General features: G+C 44.7%; 1 protein-coding gene and 1 long non-coding RNA gene across 6 annotated transcripts in view; one reads left to right on the top strand and one right to left on the bottom strand.

Annotated features, from left to right (window-relative positions):
• PLEKHA2 (pleckstrin homology domain containing A2) overlaps positions 1–23,776 on the bottom strand; it is a 106,910-nt gene extending 83,134 nt beyond the window's left edge. The window contains exon 1 of one of the 4 annotated variants that reach the window (XM_087706169.1): positions 23,612–23,776. The gene's annotated coding sequence lies outside the window, so the exon portion shown is untranslated. Of the gene's footprint in view, positions 1–18,911; positions 19,106–19,722; positions 19,864–23,611 lie in introns of those variants that run through there. The other 3 variants (XM_087706171.1, XM_087706168.1, XM_087706170.1) reach the window with 3 other exon arrangements.
• Positions 19,864–23,618, top strand: LOC148048941 (uncharacterized). Of its 2 annotated transcripts, none has more exons than XR_015695556.1 (3): positions 19,864–20,250; positions 22,518–22,739; positions 23,410–23,618. It is a non-coding gene; the product is annotated as an uncharacterized LOC148048941 (long non-coding RNA). The 2 variants fall into 2 exon arrangements; XR_015695557.1 differs by having other exon boundaries at positions 19,864–20,271.
• Positions 23,777–25,142: the final 1,366 nt, after the last annotated feature.

The raw sequence follows: 25,142 nt of genomic DNA, 5'->3' as shown, positions 1-25,142 counted from the left end.
GCATCAGTTTCATTTTCTCATCCAAGAAATGTCATCAGTTATGATGGGGTGAGGGAGAGATGGAGGATAAGTACTGACAATTGAAACTGGGAGATGGAAGTTTCTTGGATGAAGTTTCAACTGATGAAGTTTCTTTGATGAGAAACTAACCATTTCGTTCCCCTTCCTCAAGGAAAAAACAGTCCAGTCGCCTTTTTTAGGGGAAAAAAAGAACTTTGAAGACAACTATGACCAGGATGACTGAGAATCTCCACAGAGGCTCACCCTTGGTAGCTTTAGGATGGGTGCTGGATTCGCTGATGGGGAATTCTAAGAGTTGAGGTCCACCCATCTTAAACTACCAATGTGGAGAAACACTTTGCCTTTGAGTAAGTTCCTCCCCCCTGGACTTTCCAGATTTCTTGGAACTGCCACCCCGAGAATTTTCAGACAACTCGGGGGAAGAGGAATTGCAACATCAACATTTCTGAAGGACACCGGATTCTGGAGACCAGCCTAAAATCCAAGGCCAACCAACTGTGCGATATCAGAAAATGAGACCTTTCTCACATACTTTCCTCCCACAAAGCCTTAGGGACAATCCTCAGCCAAAGACATTGCACTTTCCAAAGGTTCAAAATACTTTCTGCAAATTATTGCACTTTTTTTAAAAAAAAAATCACAACGCTAGACAATGGAATCTAGCATAATTGGTCACCACGCTATAAAATAGATCAGTGTTTCTCAACCTTGGCCACTTGAAGATGTCTGGACTTCAACTCCCAGAATTCCCCAGCCAGCATTCGCTGGCTGGGGAATTCTGGGAGTTGAAGTCCAGACATCTTCAAGTGGCCAAGGTTGAGAAACACTGAAATAGATGTTGAGACTCTAGAAAAAGTGCAGAGAAGAGCAACAAAGATGATTAGGGGACTGGAGGCTAAAACATATGATGAACATTAGGGATAGGGTTAGAATTGGGCCCTGGGTTTTACGCTTGCTGCCCCTTGCAAATTGTAAATGATGAGCCTTTGGAAACTACCTCCTTATATGCCTTGCTTAGCAATGGATATTCTGGTCCCAATTTTATCATATCATGTCCTGAACCAGAGGGCATCCAAACGAAGCATCTTTAGGAGTTCCCAAATCCCAGAATTCCCCAGCCAGCCATGCATGGCTTTCTTTAGGACAGGGGTGTCCAACCTGAGCAACTTTTAAGACTTGTGGACTTCAACTCCCAGAATTCCCCAGCCCATGCGGTTCTGGTCACCACAATATAACAAATATGTTGAGACTCTAGAAAAAGTGCAGAGAAGAGCAACCAGGAGGATTAGGAGACTGGAGGCTAAAACATATGAGGAACGGTTGCAGGAACCTGCATGGCTAGTCTAGTGAAGAGAAGGACCAGGGGAGACAGGATAGCAGTCTTCCAATAGTTGGGTGGCTGCCAAAGAGAGGAGGGGCTCAACCTGTTTTCCAAAGCCCCCAAAGGCCAGACAAAGAATAAAGGATGGAAACTGATCAAGGAGAGATTCAACCTAGAAATAAGGAGAAATTTCCTGACAGTGAACCAATGGAACAAAAGTTTCCTTCGGAAGTTGTGGGAGCTTCGTCTCTTGAGGCTTTCAAAGGAAGACTGGACTGCCATTTGATGGGAATGGGGTAGGGTCTTCAGCTTGGGTGGGGTGGGGTGGGGTGGACTGGATGACCTACAAGTTCCCTTCCAACTCTACTAATCTGTTAATAATTGCCTAGTTTATGCCCTTCTGCACCTTAACATGATTTTCTCTGGCTTTGCCTTAATTTGTGATGTAAACTCAGCTATTGGAAAGGCAAATCATGTTTCAGTGTTTCCCACAATTTGCAAGGCATAATTAAAGAGACCGTAATTTGCCTTCCTAATCTCAACCATGCAGCCATCAACCCTGAGGTTTCTGCAGCCCAACAGTTGCCTCTACATCACTTTAAAGCAGTGATGGGAAACCTTTTCGGCACCGAGTGTCCAAAAAGTCACGCGGAACCATTGTGCGCTTGCGCTCGTCGGGGGCTGCGCTGCGGAAAAACCAAACTTCTGGGTTCTAGTGTGCATGTGTGCCCGACGATTAGCTGGCTGACATCCATGCACAGGCCGGTTTTCAGCACTGCCGCAATATGTGAAAGGATCACGCTCTGGAAAAGCTGAACTTCCAGATTCTTGGCAAGCATGCACAGCTGACAATCAGCTGCCGGAAGAGATGCAAACACTGGTTTTTGGCACTGCCGTACCGCGGAGAACAGCTGATCGATGCGTGCGCATGCACACCAGGAACCCAGAAGACAAACAGGCAATGCTGCGCGTGCCAGGAGACATGGCTTCGTGTGCCACTTTGGGCACGTCTTTAGAGTAATCACGATTTTAGAGTAAATGCTGCCTGTAAATGCTAACTAAGCAAATTCTTAAAGGCACTGATGACAGACAGCCTTTCCTAACCAGCTGCAATCCTGCATGATAAACTTCTCTTCTTAAAAGTTCCTTGTTCATTTTCAGGAGATTTTGTCTTAACCTTAAGAAATTGTAGAGCAGTGATGCCAAACCTTTTTTGGATTGCGTGCGAAAGGTGGGGGGAGCATGGGGGAGGTCGTGCGCAGGTCTGCCACACCCATGCTATGTGTGCGACCTCAGCACTCCCCCCTGCTTTTGGCACACTTTTGTCACCCTCTCCAGGTTCCAGAGGCTTTCTAGGAGCCTGGGGTGGGTGAAAACAACCTCCCTTGCTGCCCCAGAAGCCCTCTGGAGACTTCAGGAGCTTCCCTGAAGCCTCCGGAGGGCAAAAAATGGCCCTACAGCCAAACCGGGAGTTCAGGAATGGTGACTTCCGGTTTGCTTGTACGGCCGTTTTTTGCCCTTTGGAGCCTTCAGGGAAGCCTCCCGAAGGCTCCAGAGGGCAAAAAACAGCCATACGAGCAAACTGGAAGTCTGTTCCTGAATTTTCAGTTTGCCCATAGGGCCGGTTTTTCACGCTCAGCTCCGGAGGGCAAAAAAGGGCCTCAAAAGAAGGCCGAAGTCAGCTGGATAGAGCAACGCCTTGTGTGCCCTAACAAATGGCTCTGTGTGCCACCTGTGGCACGCATGCCATATGTTCACCATCACAGGTATATAGTCACACCTACATAAAGATTAATAGTAGTAACTGTGAGAGGGATCTTGGAGTCCTAGTGGACAACCATTTAAATATGAGCCAGCTGTGTGCAGCAGCTGCCAAAAAAGCCAACACAGTTCTAGGCTGCATAAACAGAGGAAGAGAATCAAGATCACGTGAAGGATTAAGACCACTTTATAATGCCTTGGTAAGGCCACACTTGGAATACTGCATTCAGTTTTGATCGCCATGATGTAGAAAAGATATTCAGACTCTAGAAAGAGGGCAGAGAAGAGCAACAAAGATGATTAGGGGACTGGAGACTAAAACATATGAAGAACGGTTGCAGGAACTGGGTATGTCTAATTTAATGAAAAGAAGGAGTAGGGGAGATATGATAGCAGTCTTCCAATATCTCAGGGGTTGCCACAAAGAAGAGGGAATCAAACTATTCTCCAAAGCACCTGAGGGTAGAACAAGAAGCAATGGGTGGAAACTAATCAAGGAGAGAAGCAACTTAGAACTGAGGAGAAATTTCCTGACAGTTAGAACAATTAATCAGTGGAACAGAAATTGCCTCCAGAAGTTGTGAATGCCCCAACACTGGAAGCCTTTAAGAAGATGTTGGTTAGCCATTTGTCTGAAACGGTATAGGGTTTCCTGCCTAGGCAGGGGGTTGGACTAGAAGACCTCCAAGGTCCTTCCAACTCTGCTATTGTAAGATGCATTTAACCCTTATATTTAATTCTAATATAAGTAGTCCTCAACTTACAAAATCACAATTGAGCCCAAAATGTAGGTTGCTGAGAATTCTGTGAAGTGTGTTTTGTCCCCGTTTTAGGACTTTTCTCGCCACCATTGTTAAGTGAATCCCTGCGGTTGTTAAGAATCTGGCTTCCCCCTTAACTTTGCTTGTCAGAAGGCCGCAAAAGGAGATCACATGACACACACACACCCCGGGACACTGTCATAAATTGTGAGTCAGTTGTCAAGCATTCAAATATATCCCACACGGCCACGGGGACGTTGCAACGATTATGAGTGTGAAAAATGGCCGTACAGTAGTGGCCAAAATTGTGGAAATCTTTTGGGAAAAGTGTATTTTTGAGATTTGATGGCTAATAACACCACTTGTTTTGGGAGGGGTACCATAAAAGTATACATTAATGGAAAGATACTTTAATCAAGAAGGTAATGAAACAATTTGTTTGTTCAACGATCTGTATTCCATGAAAAGGTATAGTCAAATATTGCCAGCAATAAAACCCAATTAATAGAAGCAATCATTCAATCTTGGTTTCACACAATAACAGCTGCAGAACTAAAAGACTTGATTCACTCCATGGGAAGGCGTTGTAAGGCCCTAATTAGTGCTAAAGGTAAAACTAGGTATTAACTGACATAGTGAAAAAAATTTGTATCTCGTTTTTTCTACATGTTTCATTTTTCTTCTTTATAACTGCTATTCTAATAACAAATCCTTCATAAAAGCTATTGCATTACATTCTTGATTAAATTATCTTTCCATTGATATATAATTTTATGGTCCTACTCCCCCCCCCCAAATGATGTTATTAGCCACCAAACCTCAAAAACACAGTACACTTTTCCCAGAAGGTTTCCACAATTTTGGCCATTACTGTAAGTCACGTTTTTCAGTGCTGTTACAATGGTCACTAAGTGAACTGTTGTATGTCGAGGACTGTCTGCATGTACTTCTAAAATTCTCTAACTTTCTTTAAAGAACTGCTTATTTGCTTAGCCTCGGTTTTAACGGCTCCTGGGCCGGTTGTGTTGAACAAGGACAAACGATGTTCAAGCAGAAACCATATTTGCTTTTCAAAAAGAAAAGAAAAAAGATTAAAATAGATCTTCAGTTCCTTTTAAGAGAGAAGTAGAGGTGTTGTGGCACCATAAACCCCATTGCTAGGTCATCCATCCGGAGCAAAAGGGTGGGGGAAGGTTGGTTGGTTGATTTACAACACTGTGATATTACCACTTTTGCAAATTCAACTTCCTTTTATGAAATTCTGCTGTGTGTATGTGTCAAATGGTGCAAACCCGTGTGTGCAAGCACACAAATATTCTTGCCATCCAACTCCACTTGCCACACACTAAGCAAACAGCCCACGACCCACTTTGCAAATGTGGTGCCAGTGAAAAGCACCTATCCCTGCAAACACCCCTCCCCCCCTTTCATTAAACCATCATCACCACCAACAACAGAAAATATTTAAAAGAAAAATCAAGGACTTTGGAAACCACATTTAACTTGCTGAGCATTCTCTCTTTAAAATGTTTAAATGATTTTGATGCAAATGGACGTTGACACAGAATTTGTTTTTTCGTATCTATATATAGGCATAAAAGAGAGGAACAGACAGAGAAAGAGAGAGAGAGACAGAGACAGAGAGAAAGAGACAGACAAAGAGAGAAACATAGAGAGACAGAAAGAGAGAAAGAGAGAGACAGAGACAGAAAGAGACAGAGACAGAGAGAGAAACAGAGAGACACACAGAGAGAGAGACACACAGAGAGAGACACAGAGAAAGAGAGCGCGAGAGACAGGGCGAGAGACAGAGACAGAGAGTGAGAGACAGAGATAAACAGAGAGAGAAAGAGAGACAGAGACACAGAGAAAGAGAGAGACAGAGACAGAAAGAGACAGAGAGAGAAACAGAGAGAGACACAGAGAGAGAAACACACACACACACACACACAGAGAACAAGAGCCAGAGATAAACAGAGACAGAGAGAGAAAGAGAGACAGTGAGAGAGAGACAGAAAGAGAGACAGAGAGACAGACAGAAAAAGAGAGACAGAGACACAGAGGCAGAGAAACAGAGAGACAGACAGACAGACACACAGACAGACACACACACACACACAAATATTCATTGTACTTCCTTTCCCAGGCCAATAGATTCATCAACTGTCATGAGCACACCTATGTGTGATATCTAAATGACTAAGGTCCATTCAATCTGTCTGCATTCAATTCTCAATTACTCCTGACCCAGGTAACAAGAGACAGATAGCAATCAGCAATGGAGAACGTGGAGGTTTGCAGAAGTATTAAAAGCCTTTAAAAAAAAAAAAGAATTAATACTAGATGGCGAGACTTACCACCACAACCCAAGGAGAACAAAGCAAGATTCTTGGGGACAAAGTGCCTGCTATTTACTAGAGAGGAAGTAAAGAAGACGGAAAAAAAGAGAGAGAGGATTGGATTCAAGAGTCTTACAAGAAAGCTATCTGAACCCTGCCACATAAAACCATTTTTCCGAAGATCAAAATCCGGTCATGTTCCCTAGATATACATTTTGGAAAAGATTTCTTCTAAAAAACAACAACACATTCTGCAGAACAAAACATTCCCTTTATTTGAAGCAACATCTCTGCCCTCCACAGGCCCACAGGCCCCTGCAGTGGGTAGGTGTATCAAATCCAATGCTTCCGTTGGAATCATGCAGCAGAGCATAGGGCAGTGATGGCAACCCTTTTTTGGCTCGCGTGCCAAAAGTGGGGGGAGCGCAGGGGGGTATGCACATGACCCCAGCGCGCATGTGCACACAACCAGCGCTCCCCCTATTTTTGGCATGCTTTTTTCGCCCTCCCCAGGCTCCAGAGGCTTTATAGGAGGCCCCCAGAGGCTTCAGGAGCTTCCCTGAGGACTCCAGAGCGTGAAAAACCAGCCCTATGGGCAAAACAGAAATTTGGGGATGCACTTCCAGTTTGCTTGTAGGGGTGATTTTAGTCCTCTGGAGCGTTCAGGGGCCTCCAGGAGGCTTCCCTGAAAATTCTGGAGGGCAAAAAACGACCCTACAAGGAAACTGAAAGGGACTTCCAGTTGGTCTGTAGAGCCGTTTTTCATCCTGTGGAGCCTTCAGGGCAAAAAACGACCATACGAGCAAACTGGAAGTATGTTCCCAAACTTCTGGTTTGCCCATAGGGTCTGTTTTTCGCACTCTGGCTTCATGGCTTCAAAGAAGCCTCCGGAGGGTGAAAAATGGTCTCAAAAGAAGGCTGAAGTCAGCTGGACAGGGCGTGCATGTGTGCTGGCCAGCTGACAGGGCAACACCTCGCGTGCCCTGACAAATGGCTCTGCGTGGCACTGAGACACAGAACAGGACAACGGCATCACGCTCCTCCCTTACATCAAAGGCACCACAGATAAAATCAGCAAAATTCTCCACAAACACAATATCAAGACAGCCTTCAACACTGTCCAAAAAATAGCCAACATCTTAAGAAACCCCAAAGACGAAATCTAGCTAGAAAACCAAGGAGTCTATGAAATACCATGCAAAATCTACCCTGCAACGTACATAGAACAAATGAACAGGAGAATAAATGCACGCATCGCAGAACCCAAGAACCTCACAGAACACAAGAATATCGCAGAACACAAGAACGCAGTAAGAAAAAAAAAACTTCCTCCCTTTTCCAGCACCTTAAAGCTACAGGTCATGAAATTAATTTTGAAGGAACCAGGTTAATCTCCAAAACTGAACACTTCAACAGAGAATAATTATGGAAGCTATCGAAATAGAGAAACATCCCCACAACATGAATAAACGTGACGATACCTCCCGCTTACCAGACATCTGGAAACAAGCCCTAGTCAACATACGAGCCCCACCTACCACCCAGGCCGTTACAACACGAAATAACAACGGATACACAGCCAGCACCAATCAGCGCCAATCTACCAATCATGATATAACCACACGACCAATCATTCCACTTACTGAAACAAAGCCAGCATTCCACACAACCCCATCAAGATTTATAGAAAGACGGCAGCTTCGACCACGCTTTAAGCCCAAAACTGAAGATGGCAAGTGAGACCTCTCCGAAATGTTGCCAAAACAATCTCAATCTTACATGGGAAAAGACCCGAATACAACAAAACCAGCATACCTACACCCGTGAAAATCTACAAATGTATGTATGTATGTATGTATGTATGAATGTATGATGTATGTATGCATGCATGCATGCATGCATGCATGTCACTGTTTTGTTTCCCTGCACTCTGCAGTTTCTTCTTTTGCATCCAATGGGCTTTGAAAAGTTAAGAAAAAAGGAGGGAGGAGACTGATGGAGGAAAATAGCTGTGGACATCATCCTACAACTTTCCACTTGCAGATCTCCAAGAAGCATCTCTTTTAGCTCTTACAGGGAACAAAAATCTGAGAGACAAGCCAGGGTTCTGATCTAATACAGATCATCTGAACTCATGGAGGGCAGTATCAATAGCACTTAAACTTATATACTACTTCACAGTGCTTTACAACCCCTCTATAAGCGGTTTACAGAGTCAGCCTCTTGCCCCCAACAATCTGGGTCCTCATTTTACCCACCTCAGAAGGATGGAAGGCTGAATCAACCTTGAGCCGCTCAGGATCAAACTGCTGGCAGTGGGCAAAGACAGCCTGCAATACTGCATTCTGACCATTGTGCACCATGGAAGAGGAGGGAGGGAAGGGGAGGGAGGGAGGGAGGGAGGGAGAAAGGAAGGAAGGAAGGAAGGAAGGAAGGAAGGAAGGAAGGAAGGAAGGAAGAACAATAGCAATAGCATTCATATAACGCTTCACAGTGCTTTACAGCCCTCCTCTAAGCAATCTACAGAGTCAGCCTGTTGCCCCCAACAATCTGGGTCCTCATTTTACCCACCTCGGAAGGATGGAAGGCTGAGTCAACCTTGAGCCTGGTGAGATTTGAACTGCTGAACTGCAGGCAGCTGGCAGGCAGCAGAAGTAGCCTGCAGTACTGCACTCTAACCACTGCACCACCATGGCTCAATACAGTCCAGTAGGCTATACCGGAATGCCTTGATAAAACCACACGTGGAATATTGCAAATTTTGGTTGCCATGAGATAAATAAGATGTTGAAACTCTGGAAAGACTGCAGAGAAGAGCAACAAAGATGATCAGGGGACTGGAGGCGAAAACACATGAAGAATGGCTGCAGGAAGTGGGTATGCCCAGTTTCAAGAAAAGAACTAGGGGTGACATGATAGCAGTGTTCCAGTATCTCAGGGGCTGCCACAAAGAGTGGGGGGGGGTTCAACTTGTTCTCCAAAGCACCAGAAAGCAGAAGCAGCAGCAATGGATGGAAACTAATGAAGGAGAGAAGCAACCTAGAACTAACTAATTTCCTAATAGTGAGAACAATTAACCAGTGGAACAGTTTGCCTCAAGAAGTTGCAGGTGCTCGAACACCATGTTTTTAAAAAGAGATTGGACAACCCTTTGTCTGAAGATGGTATAGGGCAGTGATGGTGAACCTTTTCGGCGCCAAGTGCCCAAACCGGAATAGGCGTGCATATGCGTGCATGCACATGCTGGAAACCCGAAGACCAGCTGGCCAGCATGCGCATGTCTGTTTTGGGGCCAGTTTTTTGGCCTGTTTTCAGACCGTTTTCAGGCCGTTTTTTGGCCCTCTGGCACCCACAAAGACTAGCTGGTTGCTCCGGCGCCTGCAAAGTAAAACAGACCCAAAAGCGCCCTGTTTTGTGGCCGTTTTCAGGCCGTTTTCCGGCACTCCAGTGCCTGCAAAGAGCAACTGGTGACAGCACACGTTGGCACATATGCCATAGGTTTGCCATCACGGGTATAGGGTTTCCTGCTTGAGCAGGGGGTTGGACTAGAAGACCTTCAAGGCCCCTTCCAACTCTGCTATTCTGTTCAATGGGAAAAGGTGGTTTCACTCTGTTGGCAAAGCATTGAAACCTCCAGCTGCAAAAAAAAAAAAAAAAAGACTTTTGGATGAACACAACAGTTAAGCTAATCCTCTTTCATTCCAGGGAACGCAGCCAAGTTCCTAAGTGTCTTCAGTCTGCTCAGCTTCCTCTCCTAATGCTCAACCACACGGTGACTTATCGATTGGAAAGGAGGAAGACGCCTGCAATGCACACATAGAAACCGACTAACCTTTGCCCAGGATAGAAATAGTGGGAAGGAAAGAGGAACAGGGGATGCAAAAACAACCTCCGTTTGGCTTGCAAAGCAACAGCTAAAGAAAGAAAAGGCAACTAGCTCAGCTCTTCGTGCCCAGACGTGTTTACCTAGGGAAAGCTGAGTAACCTTAAAATAAGTTTTCCCAAGGCTGCAGATAAGCATTGATAGATTATCATATATGGCAGTGGTTCCCAAACTTGGCAACTTTAAGACTTGTGGACTTCAAGTCCCAGAATTCTCCAGCCAGCAGAACTGGCTGGAGAATTCTGGGACTTGAAGTCCACAAGTCTTAAAGTTGCCAAGTTTGGGAACCACTGATATATGGGTATCAGGTTGTTATTTATTTTTTCTTCAAAAGCATATAACACAGGTGCCAGATAAGCAAGCAGCAAGTTAATCAGCAGAACGTTAAAAGTGGGGGGGGGGTCTTCTTCTTCTAACCTGTCAAATTGTTACATGTCAAATTTCTACCCGTAAAGAAGTCCTACCTGAAAAGAAAAGAAAAATATAGAAAGGATAAGAAAGGACAGAGGGCATAAGAGCCCTTAACAATACAGGTAGTCCTTGACATACGACTAAAATTGAAGCCAAAATTTCTATTGTTAAGCGAGGCGTTTGTTCTGTGAGTTTTGCCCCATTTTACGACCTTGCTTGCCGTAGTTGTGAAGTGAATAGTTGCAGTTGATATATTAGTAACCCAGCTGTTCAGTGAATCTGGCTTCTCCACTGACTTGGTGTTGTGGCCCGCCAGCGGCCAACAGAGCTGGCAGCAGAGTCGGACAATGAGGAGTTTGGGCAGGAGCATGGGCCGGTCCTAGAGGCTGGGGAAGGCTCGGACGAGGGCTCTGTGTCTGGACTGAGGCCGTCAGGCAGTGATCAGGTGTCTACGGAGCTAGACAGCAGTGAGGCAGAGAAACAGCTGGAGCCTGTTCCCAGTGTGCGCATGCGCAGAGCTGTCAGAAGAAAAGAACAACTCAGAAATCAGGGTCACCTTGGGAGTAAAGCCATAGGTGGAAGGTGATTGGCCTCTCTCATAGGTAATAAAAGAGGAGTGAAAGGGGAGTGGGCTTTTTGCAGGAAACAATTCAGTTGGTCGGTCATTAGATTCATTTCAGGAGTGTGAAGATCTGTCCATGAATCTCAGAGACCCTGTGCAAACTCTTCCCTTGAATGTTTACTTTTATATTCTCTTTGTATGTCATATTATAAACTAATATATATATATATATATATATATATATATATATATATATATATATATATATATATATGATTTTTACAACCCCTGGTAAGCCCCAATTATGGGAGGAAGCTAACTGCTTCCATCATCTGTCAATCGGCTCGTCACAAGAGTCCATCACGACAGAAACACAGTTCAAATCCCAGTAAGGGTATGGCTAGCTGATGAGAGCTAAATAGCTTGAAATAGATCTATACTAGTCTCCCTCTATTTATTTATCAGCACAAATTAAACACACAGACACAGACACAGACACACACACACATATATAATGTTTTTAAAAAATGTTCTAATACAAGTTTCCTAAGTGACTTTGAGCTAGTTCAAATGTCTCTCAGTGCAGCATACAGGTAAAGTCCTTAACTTTCAACTGTTTGCTTAGCGGCTGTCTGAATTACAATGGCAACGAATCAAGTGATTTACACAACCAGTTCTCACACTTAATAACTGTTGCCATATCCCCACGGTCACACAATCAAAATTTGGGCAATTGGCAAGTATTTGCGAGGGTTGCATCATTTCGGGAGTTATGTGAATAGCATCTGCAACCATCTCAGCCTATTCTTGACCAGCAAAGCCAATGCCGATGCCAGATTTGCTTAACGACTGAATGATGCATTTAACAACTGTGACAAAAATGGCCTTAAAAATCAGGCAACACCTAACAACTGCCTCACTTAGTGATAGGAATTCTGGCCCCAATTGTGGTTGTAAGTTGAGGACTACCTGGAACGGGGCGGGGGGTGGAATGGAGGAAGGGCTGTGATCTAGGCTGCCCCAAGCTTCTGGGGAAAAAGCAGGATATAAATTATTAAATGTGCCTCATTCAAAACCAGTTTTCCTAAGCTCCACATGCAGTAACTAACCCAGACACCCCACACCAGTAGAGTCCTTGGCATTCAAGATCTGTGGGAAACTTCCCTCCCCTTCAGTCAACCCGACTGTAGGTAAACCCAGTTGATGTAATTGCATGTGCGAATGACCTTGGAAGATGGGGAGAGCTGCAAAGTGGACAAAAGCCTGGGAAAAAGATTTCTCATCCAGTGGTGAAATGCAATTTTTTTACTACTGGTTCAGTGGGGCGTGGCTTAGTGGGCGTGGCAGGGGAAGGATACTGCAAAATCCCCATTCCCACTCCACTCCAGAGGAAGGATACTGCAAAATCCCCATTCTCACTCTACTTCAGGGGAAGGATACTGCAAAATCCCCATTCCCACCTCACTCCAGAGGAAGGATACTGCAAAATCCCCATTCCCACTCCACTCCAGGGGAAGGATACTGTAAAATCCCCATTCCCACTCCACTCCAGGAGAAGGATACTGCAAAATCCCCATTCCCACTCCACTCCAGGGGAAGGATACTGCAAAATCCCCATTCCCTCCCCACTCCAGGGGAAGGATACTGCAAAATCCCCATTCCCTCCCCACTCCAGGTGAAGGATACTGCAAAATCCCCATTCTCACCCCACTCCAGGGGAAGGATACTGCAAATTCCCCATTCCCTCTGCAGTCTGGTGCCAGCCAGAGGTAGATTTGTCAGTTCTCCAAACTACTCAAAATTTCTGCTACCGCTTCTCCAGAATCTGTCGCCCCTGCTCTCTTCCCACAGAAAGAGAGTGAGAAGACTTTCGGAAAGGACCCTCCCTAGTTTCCCAGAGAGTAAAAGGAGGGGAAGGTAGGCAAAAATACTTTCAGTCTTGCAAGATTCTGTTCATGGAACCTCATCATACAGAGTTATGATTCGTGATTGTGCTTCTGGTCTGGACTACCTCGAAGGTTTAAGAGTTTCTGCTCAGAAGCAGCAAATGAACAGCTGCAGATTTACTTATTATTGTGGGACACTCTTCACTCAAGAACTTTTAATCTATATATCTAAAAATGGTGCATGTATGTTCCAGCATAAGTCTAGAACGCCTCAAGAAATTTCAACCAAAATTGGTGCACAGATGAATTACTCTCTGGAAAAAAAACACTGTGGGGTTAAGACACCCCTAACATCCCTCGGGGTGTGTGTTCTGTTAAGATACAGCCTGTTATGCCTTAAAATGGTTTCTACTGTACTGCTGTAAATGGTTTCTACTGTACAGTGCAGTGGGGTTGGCTTCACAGAACTCCATACGGGGGCTTCTTCTAGTAAGGGGGAAAATTCAACTTTAGAAATTACATTTGATCCGGACATGTCCCCCCCCCCCCTAAATAAATACCTGGGCAATGCTGGGTTATGAACTAGTCTGCAAATAAAATGCAAACTCTTGAAGAAAATAATCCAGAATTGGGCCCGGAGTTTGAAGCTTGCTGCTCCTTGCAAATTTTAAGTGATGAGCCTTCCGAAACTACCTCCTTATATGCGTTGCTTAACAATGGATATTCTAGTCACAATTTTACCATATCATGTCCTGAACTAGAGGGCATCCAAACGAAGCAACTTTAGGAGATCCCAAATCCCAGAATTCCCCAGCCAGCCATGCATGGCTTTGTTTAGGACAGGGGTGTCCAACATGAAGTCCAAAAGTCCAATGGAACTTTTAAGATTTGTGGACTTCAACTCCCAAAATTCCCCAGCCCATGCGGTTTTGGTCACCACAATATATAAAAAAAGATGTTGTGACTCTAGAAAGAGGCCAGAGCAGCAAAGATGATTAGGAGCTCAAACATATGATGGACAGTTGCAGGAACTGGACATGGCTAGTCTAGTGAAGAGAAGGACCAGGGGAGACGGGATAGCAGTCTTCCAATATTTGAGGGGCTGCTACAGAGAAGAGGGGGTCAGGCTATTTTCCAAAGGCCACACAAGGAATAATGGATGGAAAGTGATCAAGGAGAAATTCAATTTGGAAATAAGGAGGAATTTTCTGACAGTGAGAACAATCAGCCAATGGAACAGAAGTTGTCTTCAGAAGTTGTGGGAGCTTCATCCCTGGAAGCTTTCAAGAAGAGACTGGACTGCCATCTGTCTGAAATGGTGTAGGGTCTCCTGCTTGGGTAAAGGGGTTGGATTACATGACCTACAGGTGTCTCAATTCCAGACCCAGATATCAATGCATATATTTGTCTCCTACATACAACTCACAGAATTATTTTGTGCACAGCATTGAAACCCCAACAGCAGGGAGCCTTCCTGGTTAGAGTTGTAGAGTGTAGAGGTTCCTGCTTGGGCAGCAAGTTGGACTAGATGACCTACAAGGTCCCTTCCAACTCTGTCCCTCTGAATCTTAAGTCAAAAGTTGCCAGTGGTAGGCACCCCTGTCCTAAAGAAAGTTCCTGCCTCCTCTTTTATCCCACTTGGTTGCCTACAGACCAAGTCTCAGCTCTGCTCAGCGAGATTAGCTTTTCTTCTTGTTCAATCTGCTGTGCAAAAGAGAAACAGAAAAGGATGTTTATTAAAAACATCCTTTTTTTAAAAAAAAAGGAGGATGCCAAAATATCAGATTAACAGTTGAAACTGGCCCGAGGTGAGCAAAACTCAAATCCTCGCCTTGACAAAGTGTGCGGCTTTAGTCCAGCCAACCGCTGGCTTTCTTTTTCTGCCTAATCTCGCCTGGAGATAGCCTAATATGGGACTGCACGTCCTGCTTTCAGTTCTCATGGAATGAACAGGAGTGCCAGACAGCCAAAGGCTGGCAAGTTTCAAGGTACAACTGTTCTATTTTGGTGCTATCGGGTTGATTGGTTGGTTGGTTGGTTGCACGCATGCAGAAGAACTTTCAGATAGAGAACGAGGACAAATCCCAGAGTAAGCGTCCCTCCTCATCCCACGGATCGTAAAATATACGGGCAAGTCCTGGATTGATGGGCACAACTGAGCCCAAAATCTCCATTGCTAAGTTCAGCACGTTTTGCCCTATTTTACCACCTTTCTCTATAGAGCTGTGGTGGCACAGTGGTTAGGATTCAGTATTGCAGACTAATTCTGCCAACTGCCTGCAGTTCGATTCTGACTCGGCCTTCCATCCTTCCAAGTTTTGTAAAAGGAGGAGCCAAATGGTTGGAAGTAATATGCTGACATTGTAAACCGCTTAGAGAGGGCTGCAAAGCACTGTGAAGTGGTACATAAGTCTAAGCGTTGTTGCTATTGCTTTTTTCTTACAGTTGTTATGTGAATCACTGCACTTGTTAAGTTAGCAGCACTGTTGTTAAGTAAATCTGGCTTCCCCATTGACTTTGCTTGCACAAGGTCAGAAAAAGTGATCACATGATTCCAGGACACTGCAACCATCATAAATATGACTCAGTTGCCAAGTATCTGAATTTTGATCATGTAACCATCATGCAACAGCAATAGCATTTAGACTTATACACCGCTTCATAGTGCTTTACAGCCCTCTCTAAGCAGTTTACAGAGTCAGCCTCTTGCCCCCCAACAATCTCATTTTACCCACCTTGGAATGGTGGAAGGCTGAGTCAACCTTAAGTTGGTCATGATCAAACTGCAGGCAGCAGGCAGAATTAGCCTGCAATACTGCATTCTAATAGATAGATTAATATTGACAGATGATAGATAGATAGGATAGATGATAGGTAGGTAAGTAGGTAGGTAGATAGACAGGCAGGATAGATAGATGGATGGATGGATGGATGGATGGATGGATGGATGGATAGATAGATAGATAGATAGGATAGGATAGATAGATAGATAGATAGATAGGATAGATGGTAAGTAGGTAGGTAGGTAGGTAGGTAGGTAGGTAGGTAGATAGGTAGATAGGTAGATAGACAGGCAGGACAGATAGATAGATGGATGGATGGATGGATGGATGGATGGATGGATGGATGGATGGATGGATGGATAGGTGGATGGATGGATAGGTAGGAAGGTAGGTAGGAAGGAAGGATAGATGGTAGGTAGGTAGGTAGGTAGGTAGGTAGGTAAGTAGGTAGGTAGGTAGGTAGGTAGGTAGGTAGGTAGGATGGATGGATGGATGGATGGATGGATGGATGGATAGATAGATAGATAGATAGATAGATAGATAGATAGATAGATAGATAGCAGATTGAGATATAACAAAGATGACAGATGATACACAGATAAATAGATAGATTAGATAAATAGATAGATATTAATAGATAGATGATAGACAGACAAGACAGAAAGTGACAGAGAAATAGAGATAAAACATCAACAGCAATAGGGCTTAGACTTATATACCACTTCACAGTGTTTTACAGCCCTCTCTAAGCAGTTTACAGAGTTAGCATATTCCCCCAACAATCTGGGTCCTTATTTTACCAACCCCAGAAGGCTGAGTCAACCTTGAGCCATTGAGAATCGAACTGTCGAACTGCTGGCAGTCAGCCGAAACAGCCTGCAGTACTGCATTCTAACCACTGCGCCACCATGGCTCTTATGCTGCAGTGGTCATAAATGTGAAGAATGGTCACAAGTCACTTTTTCAGTGCTGTTGTAACTTTCAGCAATCACAAGCGAATGGTTGTAAATTGAGAACTGCCTGTAATTTGCCATTTCAGAAGATCTGTAGTTTCAAGAGAACACAGAATATAATTTAATTTCCAGGAGGAAAATATTTTTAACTCCCAGAGGGCAGGATGGGGGAAGGCAAGGGCTGTGTGTGTGCTAACAGCAGATGCGTCCAGAGCTAAAAGTGAGCTTAGCCAGGCCACAGACGTGCAACACCAGTTCGTACTTTCCATCAGATTCAAACACACCTACAGGTGGGCCTCGACTTACAACAGTTCATTTAGTGACCGTTCAACGTTACAGAGGCACTGAAAATAGTGACTTATAACCATTTTTCACACATACAACTGTAGGAAGTTAGCACCCACCCCTCTCCTAGAAAATTGAAATATCCTGGGAAATATTGAAAAGGCGGAATATTATATTTCCCTGGATCAGAAATGGAGAAACATGTTTTTAGGCAGGGAGCAGACTCACTCTTAATAGCTCCCATCTTTCTCAATGGGCCATTAAAAAGCTGGGCCAGTCTATTCTACATAACGAAGATCTCACCCCTTCAGCTCCAAAATTCCATTTGAGAGCCAGTTTGGTGTAATGGTTAAAGCAACAACAGCTACAAACTGGGAGACCATGAGTTCCAGTCTTAGGCACAAAGTTAGATGGGTGATCTCAAGCCAGTCACTTTCTCTCAACCCTAAGAATGAAGCAATGGCAAATCACTTCTAAAAAAAAAAAACCCCACACGTTTAGGCATGTCTCCAAGAATCTGATATGATGAAATGGAAGAACAAAAAAAAAACACCTGCATTTAAACTTTTTAGACTTTTGGCTCAAGCATGCACTTAATCTCTTAATCTTCTCATTTCCCTTCCCCCCACCCCCCCATGTCTTCCTATTTGCTTTTGTGTTTTATATTTTATTCTATAATCTAACAAAACCTTTAAATTTAATTTTACCATATAAATGTTTGCAGGGGAACTGCTTCTGTGACCCACTTTTTAAAAAAAATCACACTGCAAATCAACTTGAATTCCAGTTGGCCCCAATAAACTGAACTTAAGTAACCCCAAGGCAACATTTTTATATACTTAAATATATCTTTCTCCTGCCATCAAATGGAATATATTTTGCCTATTCAAAGGATACGGAGTTTCACTTTTTTTGAGTTTCACTTTTTTTAAAAAGCAAACAAACACAACTATCTTGGGAAGTGATAGCTTCTTTTGCTATCACTTTCCAAGATAGTTTGCTAAAATCCAGCACTTTTGCAGCTGTCAACTTATGCATCTGATAAGAGAATAAAAAGTCCCCTTTTTTTGCCAGCTGACTGGTATGCTTGACAGAGAAAGGGTGAAAACACCATGCAACCAAGGACTGCAGATGGTTCAGCTTCTGCATAAAACTTTGGGCTGGAAGTCCCCTGTTCCTACAAGGATCAGAAGGCCCTGGCTTTGGAATGCAAAAAAAGGACCTATTGATAGCAATAATACCTAGAGTTATATAGCGCTTCACAACCCTCTCTAAGTGGTTTACGGCCTCTTGCCCCCAACAATCTGGATCCTCATTTTACCCACCTCGGAAGGATGGAAGTCTGAGTCAACCTTGAGACAGTCAGGATCAAACTGCTGGCAGTGGGCAGAGGGAGGGAGGGAAGGAAGAAAGGAAGGAAGGAAGGAAGGAAGGAAGGAAGGAAGGAAGGAAGGAAGGAAGGAAGGAAGGAAGGACAATAGCCATAGCACTTAGATTTATATACCACTTCACAGTGCTTTTACAGTCCTCTCTAAGCGGTTTACAGAGTCAACCTCTTGCCCCCAACAATCTGGGTCCTCATTTTACCCAGCTCGGAAGGATGGAAGGCTGAGTCAACCTTGAGCCTGGTGAGATTCGAACTCATGGCAGTGAGCTAGGCTACAGTACTGTATTCTAACCCTTCTGCCGATATAAGATTCCAGCACAAACGTACCCTGGGGTCGGTTGGAAAAGCGGGGTCAAAGCAAAGGAAGGCCGGATCAACTGTGATCCTCTGCCCATTGGTTAGGTTGCCAAGAGATCTGGCTGCCCTGGGTGCAATCATTTCAAGGGGCTCCCTGGAGAAGATTCATTTGGAAGCAAAAAAGGCTCGAAGCGGAATTTGGCCAAGCTCTTGCCCCAATCCGACGCCCACTTCCTCGGGTGCCCCAACGTCCAAGCGAACCTGTTCCGACTTCTTGGCTCGGTTTAAAGCGGCGGCGGGAGCCGCACCCTCGCGCCCAAAGTGCCGGACCCTGAGCTCCGCTCGCCCCCAGCGTCGATCCGGAGCCCCGGCAGGGAAGGAGGCAGGCGGCTCATCTTCCACTCCGGGGCCTCCTCGGCTGCCGACCCATTGCGCCACCTTCCCGTCCTCCAGCGGCGCGCCCGCCCCGAGCTCCAGCCCCTACGCGGGTGGGTGTGTTCGGGTGCGCGCGGCACGCACCCCACCCATCCCTCCTCCCTCCTCCTTCTCCCCCGAGAAGGGCATCTACTCGGTCCCTCCCCGAAAAGGGCATCCATCCACCGTCTCCAACGCCACGTTCCCATGGGGTCCCACGCGCTTGCCTCGCCCGGTCCGACTACTGTACTCCCCCCCCTTCTCTCTCTCACACACAAAGACACTCTCACACAAACACACAGACACACAGAGAGACAGACACACATTCTTTCTCACACAGACACACACAGACACACTCTCACACACAGACACGCACTCACACACAGATATACTCTCTCTCACACACACACACACACACTCACACACACAGACATATTCTCTCTCTCTCTCTCACACACACACAGACATATTCTCTCTCTCTCTCTCTCTCACACACACACACTCACACACACAGACATATTCTCTCTCTCTCTCTCTCTCACACACACACACACACAGACGGACCAACACTCAGACACTCACACACTCAGACACTCTCACACACACACACAAACGAGGCTCTCCAGCCCCGCCGTCCGAGATGAGCGGCCCGACTCACCGCTCTGCGGAGTTCATGGCCAGCCTGGAGGCTCCAGCCGGCGGGTGCCGCACATGGCCGGGGAGCTGGGAAGCGCCGTCCAGCCTGGATATGAGCGCCCGGCTGCCGTCCGGCCCCGGCGATCGCGCTGCCGTCTCCGCCGCGGCTTCCCCCCCCCCCTTTCTTTTTTTTCCGGGTTCGTTGCGCTTCCCATTGGCCAGAGCCAGCCCCGGATGTTGAGCGCAGGCAGCGCCCGGGAAGCCTCGGCCGTCGCCTGCCTGGGTGCTCCCGCGGATGGGGCTGGACGGGGCCGCCCTCCCTGCAACGACGCCCCGTCGGTGCCCCGAGTCCGCAACCTCGGTGGGCGGCAGCCCGGAACATCCTCGCTTTTGACCCGGAGAGCCCCTCGGCAACAAGAGCCCAAGTTACCAACTTTGAAAACTTTAGGGGCGCTGGAGCTCAGCGCGTTTCTTTCGCGGGGCTCCCTGAAAGCCGCTGAGATTTTAAAACCTTGAGTGTGCGGAGGCTACAGATCCCGGCTTTTCCCAGGTGGTCCTCGACTTAACAACGGTAGCGAGAAAGGTCGTAAAATGGGGCAAAACTCACTTCACAGCTTTCTTTCTTGGCTACAGAAATTTGGGGCCACAGATGTTAATAAATGAATGACTGCAGTTAAAGTTAGTAACACCGTTGTTAAGTTTATCTGGCTCCCCCAGTGACTTGGCTTCTTGGAAGGTCACAAAAAGTGACCACATTTACAGATATTTACAGGTTAACAAAGTTGGAAGGGACCTTGTAGGTCATCTAGTCCAGTGTTTCTCAACCTTGGCAACTTGAAGATGTCCGGACTTCAACTCCCAGAATTCCCCAGCCAGCATTCGCTTGCTGGGGGATTCTAGGAGTTGAAGTCTGGACATCTTCAAGTTGCTAAGGTTGAGAAACACTGATCTAGTCCACCCCACCCCGTCCAAGCAGGAGACCCTACACCATTTCTGACAGATGGCAGTCTAGTCTTTTCTTGAAAGCCTCCAGCGATGAAGTTTCCATAACTTCATCACCCACATGACCTCAAGACCCTGCAACCGTCACAAATACATGCCACTTGCTAAGCGTCTGGATTTTGATCATGTGTTCACCCGTCGTAAATGTGAAAAACAGGACTAAGTCAGTTTTTTTCAATGACGTTGGAACTTCACAAATGGTTGTAAGTGGGGGACTATCTGCAAAGTGCAATGCCAGTGCATGGCTTAATGAGATGATCCAGTTTAGACCAGTGTTTCTCAACCTTGGCCACTTGAAGATGTCCGGACTTCAACTCCCAGAATTCCCCAGCCAGCAAATGCTGGCTGGGGAATTCTGGGAGTTGAAGTCCGGACATCTTCAAGCGGCCAAGGTTGAGAAACACTGGTTTAGACAACAAACTGAGACATAATAGGCTTGTTTGGTTTTCACTGAGCTGTTGTGACTTGTAAACTGTTTTTTTTAATAGGATGGGAGTTGTATAAACATTGTTTTGACCTAAAAGCGAAAGAGCCCGTGAGGTCCCAATTTTGGGGTGTAGGAGTAAGCCAGGAGAGAGCTAGTTCAAGTTCTCTTTTAAAAAGTTTCCTATCCCCATAAATGCTCGGAAAATTGGCCCAGAATTTCCCGAACACGTAGTATTTTTTAACGCAGAATTTCCAGGAAGTATTTGCTGGAAAAATATAAAATCTAAAGGTACTTTTGCATTGGGAGGATATCTGAAAATGGGATGACTATGCTGTTTTCAAAAAATATTTATGTACTTGCTTACTTATTTAAGATTAAAGTTAAGGTTCCCCTCGCCCATATGTGCTAGTCGTTCCTGACTCTAGGGGGCGGTGCTCATCTCCGTTTCAAAGCCGGAGAGCCAGCGCTGTCCGAAGATTTCTCCGTGGTCATGTGGCCAGCATGACTAAATGCCAAAGGCACACGGAATGCTGTTACCTTCCCACCAAAGGTGGTTTTCTACTTACATTTTGTACGTGCTTTCAAACTGCTCGATTGGCGGAAGACAAGTAACGAGAGCTCACTCTGTTACGTGGCACTAGGGATTCGAACCGCCGAACTGCCGACTTTTCTGATCAACAAGCACAGTGTCTTAGCCACTGAGCCACCCAATGCTTACTGATGAGTCACTGAGCCACCCAATGCTTACTTATTTACTACTTTGTAAATCTATACAGTGACAGAGGTATCTTGGGCAGATTGTGACTTGAACCTACTTATTAGTGGTGGTCTTTGGCAATATGTTACCCACTTTTAAATAGCAATCTGACAGATAGCTAAGTAAAACTTGATAGGAAATTAAAAAGTTGGCAGGAAAATAGAGAAGCCACTTGAGTTTTACTAAGGTAGAAGAACTAATGTTTTATTTAAGTTGGAATTATTGCATCAATACAAACCATCCTTCTTAGCATTAAAAGTCTCCATGTACATTGTATAGGGTGAGGTTTATGTCACTTGTGCAATGAGATTACAATGCGTGTGACATCATTGCGACTTGAACTGAATGTCTATGGAACGTATGTATGTATGTATGTATGTATGTATGTATGTATGTATGTATGTGAAATTTTTGGAACATTAAGGTATATTCAGTTTTATTTGTCAATACAGCTTTCTAGCCAGGCATTATCTATTTATCAAAATCGATCACATTAACATTATGCATCTAGGTAGCTCGACCCATTGTGTCTATTAGCAAACTTAGCTTAACACCACGTGTGAATTGAGATGCTGGAGGAGTCATCCCTAGGCAAAGTTTAGCTTCTGAAGCTATGCCTCTTTTTTTCCAGCAAGAGACTGGTTTTTCTCACGGCACGTATGCCAAGAAGACTCAGCAAAATGAAGAAGAAGAAGAAAGGACTGGAAAATCTATTTATCCTGCTGGAGGATGATAACTTCCGGGGCAAACAAATATGCATGAATAATATATCCTGCTTTTTTGGAATCTTTGTCTTTTAGAGACAGATTGCAAAAATGAGGCCATTCTCAGCACTCCCAAAAATGTACAGAAGGTGAGCCCTGAGTGACAACTATTGTATCCCTGGATTTTGCCAGTCTTTCTCAGTAGTTACTAGTTACTAGTAGGCAACTAGCAGAAGAAATTATTTGAGTGAGATGGAGGTTGGTATGATCAACACACTTTGAAAACTTTTACCATTTGTGTTGCATTGTTCATTACTTTTTTGCAACAGTGTTGAAATGCATGCCTTGAGACAGGGTAGATCGTAAGCTACTTGGGTGAGATAACTTAGGTGGTAAGTTGTAAGTACTATTTGTTGTAAGAACTATTTTGGATTGCTGTTATATTTCCCTGCCGATCTATGGTTCTTACATGGCTTGCCTTAGTTTATATCCTAGTTTTCTGTCAAGATGCGTTTCTCAGCTGACTGAGTATTAGCTAATGGCAACGAACAGGTATTCCATTCAGGATGCAGGAGTTTCAGCCTAGATTCACGCATCAGTGAATCGGTTATTAAACCATGGTTTATTCAATGAACTAAAACCTTTTATGTTTGCGAAACTGCAGTGTCAGAACATGCAGGAACTTTCCCCAGCCTTTGTTTCTTCTGCTAAAGAGCCTCCCTGTCCCCTTTCAGAAAAGAACACAGCTTCCTCGCTTAAGTTTAGTTTTGTTAGGATTCCCTTTTGAATTTCTTTTTCTTTTTTTTTTTCCTTTTTCAGAAATCACTTCCTGCTTCCTCCCCAGTAACCGTCATTGTTCGGTGCTTTTAAAATCTAAAGCCAGGCTGCCTTTTTGCAGATCTTGTGACTGTCTGAGATCTACATTTCAAAACCTATTTTCCTTGCAAACATCAGCTAGGAAGAGATCACACATTACGCTGCAGAACTATTTATAGAGCTTGGAAAGTTAGTTGCCTCTTACCACATGCAGCCCCTTTGCTGGAAGCTCGGCTCGCCACCGTTCAGTTGTGCCAGAGTTCGGCGCCTCGAACGCCTGCCTGCGAAGACGGCTGCAAAAAAAAAAAAAAAAAAATGAAAAGAAGAAAAGAAGGCTGGGTGGGTTTGGGGATTTTGACTATTCATGCTTCTGAACGCAGCGCTTTCTGCTCATCTTTGCATAAGTCTCTTTTGTGGCTTGAGCATGTGATCCAATTTGCTAAGTTGCTATGCAACCATCAGTCCTCTTTGGCTTGGATCTAACAGAATTGGTCAGGCAGAAGTCAAGGTCATTCATGCCTAGAAGATTTGAAGTGGGACTGGAATTCCGGAAGAGGAAGGGAGGAAGGAAGGAAGGAAGGAAGGAAGGAAGGAAGGAAGGAAGGAAGGAAGGAAGGAAGGAAGGAAGGAAGGAAGGAAAGATTGTCTTTTTATTTTTTTTCCCAGCAGGTTAGACTGAAGGAAAGAAGGAAGGAAGGAAGGAAGGGAGGGAGGAAGGAAGGAAGGAAAGGAAAGGATTGTCTTTTTATTTTTTTTCCAGCAGGTTAGACTGAAGGAAGAAGGGAAGGAAGGAAGGAAAGAAGGAAGGAAGGAAGAGAGAGAGGGAAGGAAAGGAAAGATTGTCTTTTAATTTTTTTCCCAGCAGGTTAGACTGAAGGAAGAAGGGAAGGAAGGAAGGAAGGAAGGAGAGGAAAGATTGTCTTTTTATTTTTTTCCCAGCAGGTTAGACTGAAGGAAAGAAGGAAGGAAGGAAGGAAGGAAGGAAGGAAGGAAGGAAGGAAGGGAAAATTGTCTTTTGATTTTTTTCAACAGGTTAGACTGAAGGAAGAAGAGAAGGAAGGAAAGAAGGAAGGAAGGAAGAGAGAGAGGGAAGGGAAGGAAAAATTGTCTTTTGATTTTTTTTCAGCAGGTTGGACTGAAGGAAGAAGGGAAGGAAAAGGGAAGGAAGGAAGGATGGAAGAAAGGAAAGGAAAAATTGTCTTTCCTTTTGATTTTTTTCAGCAGGTTGGACTAAAGGAAGAAGGGAAGGAAGGAAAGGAAGAAAAGGAAGGAAAGGAAAGGAAGGGAATCATCGTTATTTTTATCAGCATGATTCTAAAGATTTAAGTGGGTGGATTTCTACAACACGTTTTATTACAAACTTAATATTCTATATACTTTAAAAGACATGGGATTATTTCTTAGGCCCAGTCAACAATTTTTTTTAATGACACTTTATTGGAAACATGGTCACTTTAGTTTTCAAAATAATAGTAAAGGATAGAGTAATAATCAGAGGGCTGGGAATCCACATAACTGAAAGTTGCTAAGTTTGAAAAATCATACAGATGCAGAAAAGTGAGATATTGAAACAAAGTGTGTGTTTCACACACTATAAAGGGGAACTTTCAGTAGCTCATTTCCGTCCCCTTCCTTTTTCCCTAGCTAGTAAGCTCTGATCAACTTTACTGTTTGGTCAAGCTTTTCTCCCCCAGCTATAATTTGTCCTCCTGTATTTTTAATCTCCTTTCTATCAA

This window comes from Thamnophis sirtalis, unplaced genomic scaffold, assembly GCF_051295495.1.
Source record: "Thamnophis sirtalis isolate CommonGarterSnake01/CBP01778 unplaced genomic scaffold, rThaSir2_p1.2 scaffold_2, whole genome shotgun sequence".
NCBI lineage: Eukaryota > Metazoa > Chordata > Lepidosauria > Squamata > Natricidae > Thamnophis > Thamnophis sirtalis.
This window is presented reverse-complemented; position numbering and strand designations above follow the sequence as displayed.